Consider the following 6,596-nt stretch of genomic DNA (forward strand, 5'->3'; position numbering starts at 1 on the left):
TCGCAGACTTCCTTCACTACAAATTTATGCTATCCTGTTTCAACTCTGCCCTCTCGCAAGCTAAACAAGCCTACTTTTCTGCACTAATCAACATGCACAAGTCTAACCCACGCCAACTGTTCTCTGTCTTTGATACTCTACTCAAACCACCCTCAGCTGCCTCTCCTTCCTCCATCTCCGCTCAGGACTTTGCTGACTATTTTAAGGAAAAGGTGGAATCCATACGGCAGAACATCCCCTCTGTTTCTTCCCCCCATCCTACACCTCTTCCTAACTCTCCTCCTGCCTTCCTTGACTCTTTTTCCACTGTCTCAGAGGAGGATGTGTCGCTGTTGATCTCCTCTTCTCCCTCTACCACTTGCCCTCTTGACCCCATTCCCTCCCATCTCCTAAAACCTCTAGCTCCTACTATAATCCCTACGCTTACACACATTTTTAACTCCTCCCTCTGCTCTGGAACCTTTCCATCCTCCTTCAAACATGCAACAGTCATACCATTACTCAAAAACAGCAAGCTTGACCCTACCTGTCTTTCTAACTATCGACCTGTCTCCCTCCTGCCTTTTGCCTCTAAACTACTTGAACGTCTTGTATTCTCTCGCTTGCTCCATTTTCTCAACACCTATTCTCTCCTAGACCCTCTACAATCTGGCTTCCGCACTGCTCACTCCACCGAAACAGCCCTCACCAAAATAACTGACGACCTCCATGCTGCCAAAGACAGAGGTCATTACACTCTGCTCATATTACTCGACCTCTCTGCAGCATTTGACACCGTGGACCACCCTCTTCTCCTCCACATTCTCCATACTCTAGGTATTCGGAACAAAGCTCTATCCTGGATCTCATCCTACCTCTCCCATCGTACTTTTAGTGTCTCTTCTACTAACACCTCCTCCTCCTCTATTGATCTCTCTGTGGGTGTACCCCAGGGCTCTGTCCTGGGACCTCTTCTCTTTTCTCTGTACACACTCTCTCTAGGTGACCTAATAACATCTTTTGGGTTTAATTATCACCTCTATGCCGACGACACACAAATATACTTTTCAACACCTGACCTTACACCTGCTGTACAAACCAAAGTTTCTGAATGTCTCTCTGCTATATCATCCTGGATGGCCCCCCGCCGCCTTAAACTCAACATGGCTAAAACAGAGCTCCTCATACTTCCTCCCAAACCTGGCCCTACTACCTCCTTCCACATTACTGTTGGAACTACAATCATTCACCCAGTAGCCCAAGCACGCTGCCTAGGGGTCAAGTTCGACTCCTCTCTCACATTCGCCCCTCACATTCAAAACATTTCTAAAACTTGTCGCTTTTTCCTCCGCAATATAACTAAGATACGCCCTTTCCTCTGTTGTTCGACTGCTAAAACTCTGACTCAGGCCTTCATTCTCTCCTGTCTTGATTACTGTAACCTCCTGCTGTCCGGCCTTCCTGCCTCTCACCTGTCTCCCCTACAATCTATCCTAAATGCTGCTGCCAGAATCACTCTACTCTTTCCTAGATCTGTCTCAGCATCTCCCCTCATGAAATCCCTCTCCTGGCTTCCGATCAAATCCCGCATCTCACACTCCATTCTTCTCCTCACTTTTAAAGCTTTACATTCTTCTGCCCCTCCTTACATCTCATCCCTAATTTCTCGGTATGCACCATCCAGACTCTTGCGTTCTTCTCAAGGATGTCTTCTTTCTACCCCCTTTGTATCTAAAGCCCTCTCCCGCCTTAAACCTTTTTCACTGACTGCCCCACACCTCTGGAATGCCCTTCCCCTCAGTACCCGACTAGCACCCTCTCTATCCACCTTTAAGACCCACCTTAAGACACACTTGCTTAAAGAAGCATATGAATAGCACTGTGGATATTCTAAACACGATACATAATGCTTGGCCCCCTGCAGACGCACTTACCAGAACTCCCTCCTACTGTCTCTGTACGTTCTCCCTACCTACCAATTAGACTGTAAGCTCCTCGGGGCAGGGACTCCTCTTCCGAAATGTTACTTTTATGTCTAAAGCACTTATTCCCATGATCTGTTATTTATATTATCTGTTATTTATTTGATTACCACATGTATTACTACTGTGAAGCGCTATGTACACTAATGGCGCTATATAAATAAAGACATACAATACAATACAATACAATACTGCGGGCTCATTTGCATGTCATTTCCCAGAATATATATATATATATATACACACACACAAATACATCATAGAAAAAGACCAAAAAGCACTCCGCAATAATAAAAAATAAAAAATGTGATTTTTTACAGGACAGAAGTGAACACATATATACCCCTAGAATACTCACAGATAACAGGTGCTGCATTATCATAGAAAAAGAACAAAAAGCACTCCGTAATAATCGTCACTGGTGTGGGTGCAGATCCTATAATGAAGAATAAGCAATACGATACCGTGTGTAAACGAAATCAGCAGGCAGCACTCCAGAATTAAACAAACAAGTGTATTGAAAAAATAAACACAAAACCAACGTTTCGGTCCACGAATGGGACCTTTGTCAAGGTGGTGCAGTTACAGGACAGAAGTGAACACATATATATAACCCTAGAATACTCACAAATAACAGGTGCTGCAAATCAAGTTGATTGCACAGCGTGATGTCAGATGCAGTGCTGACCTTGGGACAACCTCAATGTGAGCACTCAGTACAAGATGTACTTAGTAGCTCAATAGGAAATATAGTGGAAGCCACTGCAGGGGGATTAAAGTTCACACACTGGCTCCCAAGCCAAAAGTTGTGTGTGTAGGCTCCACATGTATGTGTGTGGCAGAAGCCATAGAGCTGAGCTGTGGTCCCTATTCCCATTGCTGCAGTGTCACTTATATGGCAAACAGAAAACAAGCCCCAACCACAAATTGCATATGAGGCCAAGGTCAGACATGCACTGTCATACAAAAATCAATATTCCAACGTGCTAAGTGCAAAACTATAAATATAAATGTTAAAATGACGATGTGGAAGGCTGTTGGTCACACGTGGACCTAGTATCAAATCCGTGGCTGTTTCCGTGGACCCTGCACGTGGCCAATATAAACTGCCCTGGCATAAAGCTGTGGCAGAAGCGTCACAAGACCATTGTAATGGATACATAATATGTAGCCTGGGTATGGCTTCTAATGACATTACTGATAAATGGGGCATTAACCACCTAAAAGGCAAAACATGATAATCGTTAATGCAAAACCTGCTCAATGTCCAAGAGCCTTAGTGTACAGTCCATAGTCCAATCCTAATCCGAAACGGGTATGTCCTCGTGGTTTGCCCATGGAAAATCCCTATGTGCAGAATAGGCGCCCTGTTGGTGAAAAACCTAATAAACAGAGTGCAATCATGCCTACTATAATAAGCAAAGTTAACCATTGCAGCAGGGAAACCAGCGATGTGTGAATCCTCAGTCAGCACAGCGATACTCCTCTGGGGATGTAAAATCACCTATTACAAGCAGCTATGGCATAGAAAAGCAACAGAGCATATATAAGAAACACATAGTGGGTAAATTCCTGTATGCAGAATAGGTGCCCTGTTGGTGAAAAACCTAGTAAACAGAGTGCAATCATGCCTATTATGATAAGCAAAGTTAACCATTGCAGCAGGGAAACCAAGTTGGTAAACAAGTTGTGGGGATATAAAATCCCCTAGAGTCGACATGAAAAACCCTCAATCGGCTGGTTTAAAGGAAACAACTTAATTTGAAGTCTTCATTCAGACCCCGTGGACTGAGTGTGTCCAAGCTGTGGATAGTTCTTGCTTCCAACTGTAGTAGTGCCCGATTCCTATCACCACCTCTCGGGAATGCATGGACCTGGACAATAGGCATACTGCTGCGGCAGACTTTATTCTAACAAATCACCGGTTTTTACCTGGCTGGTTCCTGGAATGCGACGCTGTTCACCTGGCTCATGCCGCGTTCATTTTGCGCTCTCAGCCACAGGTCATGCCCGGCTGACGCGCGGTTGATGGGTTTATTGATAATGGTTTGGATTTTAATAGCCTGCAATGCTTCGCGTGTCCGCCAGATGGCAGAAATTCATGAATTGTAATGCGCCGAATCAGTAATGTGTCGGCTTGCAGGTGTTTAGTTTAAAAAAGATACTGTACCACAGTGTGCTATTGTAACTTGGCCTTGGCCTTGGCCGTGAGACTGAAGGAAGAGTTGCAAAAATGTATCAATTTAGGCTTTTCATATTAAAGAAAGACAAAGACCAGTTTTGGTTACAGTATTCTCCAGAGACCCACCCGCCATGAGTGTTCAAGTGCAGCCCGCTTTCCAAAAACCGGACAGAAGCTACGCTTATTTGATATGGGCCGCGATTAATGCAACAGATGATAAGATGGCAACAGTTGCTCAAATTTATCAGTATTTTATCGAAAACTATGACTTTTACAAATTTTCGCCAACTCCTCATACGTGGAAGCGTGCAGTAAGGAAAAGGTTATGTAGCGATCCCTGTTTTCACCGTATTGAGCCCCAATTTGTTGGAGGGTATTGGTGTGTATCACTGGATTTTTCCCGTATCTATGATCATGGAGGCGGCAAAAGGCGAAGGGTCATGTTAAAACCAACTAAGAAGCGACAGTCGCTGCCAAGCAATGCACCAGCACCAGCACTGGCTTCCAATGACGGCCCCACCGTCAGTGACAACCCTGAGCCTGAGCCGGATTTTGCGTGCAGTTTCGATGAAGCTTGCATGTACCTAAGCGATTTCCAGCCTCACCTGCTGACTACAGGTGGACTAGACCCGCTGCAAACTATCGACGTGGATGATGAAGAAAGCTGTACTGGCAGTGGACCGGCGCCAGCTAAATGGGAAATTCTATGGTGAGTACTGTATTGTTGCCGTATTATTTTGGTGGGGCTGGGTACTTCTTTAGGGGGCTGACCATTACTGTACATTAAAACTTTTCTTTTTGTTTTTCCTCAGAAAAGAAAACGGCTAATGGGGGGATTTCGATGGATAATATTGTACTGTATGCTGATGTTTTCCGGCCGTACAGTATACTGTGTAATAAATCAGAAAAAATAAAACTATGCCTTTATTCTACATGTTCAGTATCGTTTCATTATGTGTCTTCTACAGTATACTGTACAGTGGTATACAGTGCCTAAATCTGGGGGCAAAAATAATTTTATTTCTAGGTGCCCTAGAACAGAAGTTCCCACGCCAATTGTCTGTGAACTTGACCGAGGCCCTAAGTAGTTCCCACGCCAATTGCGCGAATATAATGTAAAATAACCCGTTCTGTGGGTCTGAGCGGGTTGAAAGTCACCTGGTCCTCATGTGGAAGGACCCTGGCCATAGTGGCAAAATATCAGCCTTGCACAACCCACGGAACCGGAGATACCAGAAGACAGTTTAAAAGCACATTACCAAAGTGGCTTTTTTTCTGCCATGCAAGTCAATGGCAGAAACCTGAACTTTAACATTACCCTGACTCCATTCTGTTGCCACGAGAGGGTCGCAATTTGCCATGCAATCTTGCCGCAACTAGGACTACATGGTGACCGAATCTGAGCCCTCTAGGTTGAACAGAAATGGAGTTGTGGGTTCCAGGTTTCTGCTCATTCTGACTTAGCCACTTCAAAGCTTTGTCCGCCATTATGCTCAATGGTATTTTATTTCTACGTGCCTTAGAACAGAAGTTCCCACGCCAATTGACCTAGTTCCCACGCCAATTGCGCGCTCATTGCTCTTTTTTTACAATGTTGCCGATCTTGCGGCTGTGCGGTCAGGCAGTAAAAAAACAGTGCAGCAAGCCTCGACATTTGTTACACTGTCAAAGGAGCAAATGGAATGTGGAAAATAAAAGAAGACAACAAACTTATGGTGCAGTATTGTGTGAATTCTGTGTGTGAATTCTGCACCATAAGTTTGTTGTCTTCTTTTATTTTCCACATGATTTGCGCTTCTTGATGATTTTCACCCTTCACTTGTCCACGAGGATTGAAAGAGCAGTCCTGCATCAAGTCACAGCAGCATTTATCACACGTGGTTGTATAAGTATCACTATTTATTTTCTTATCTATGTATAACACTGTGGGTTTATTTGATGTTGATTTAAACCATATACACTGAGCGCCACATTCTGATAAGTTTTATACACAAAGGAGCAAATGGAAACAATGTGAGATAAATGAACATGTTCTTTTATTGGTGGAGTCAGTTCAAAAACATTTATTTACAAATACTGTACAATGTTGAAACATTTCAAGTGCACAGCAATTCTAACCATCAACATACAATAATACATACTGCAGCCTTTATTAAATTCTTCTGCCACATTGAAATCGGAGAAACATTTACAAAACATTTGTAAAACATGGAGATACCTGAAAAATGGACGTTTATACTGTTAGAATATTAATGTATAATACAGTATACAGTATATGCAGTATATATATACTTTATATAAAATCTACTGTTAGGCTTTGGTGCATGGGGCACAGGGAGTTAATCGGCTAAGTCACCCTATCCTACCAACCCCCTCTCTCCACTGGGTCGTTAATCTTCTGCATACAGTATTGCCATTGTGTTTTTAATCCACACATAGCCGAGCTACAAAGA

This window comes from Ascaphus truei, chromosome 15 (assembly GCF_040206685.1).
Source record: "Ascaphus truei isolate aAscTru1 chromosome 15, aAscTru1.hap1, whole genome shotgun sequence".
In the NCBI taxonomy this organism is placed as follows: Eukaryota; Metazoa; Chordata; class Amphibia; order Anura; family Ascaphidae; genus Ascaphus; species Ascaphus truei.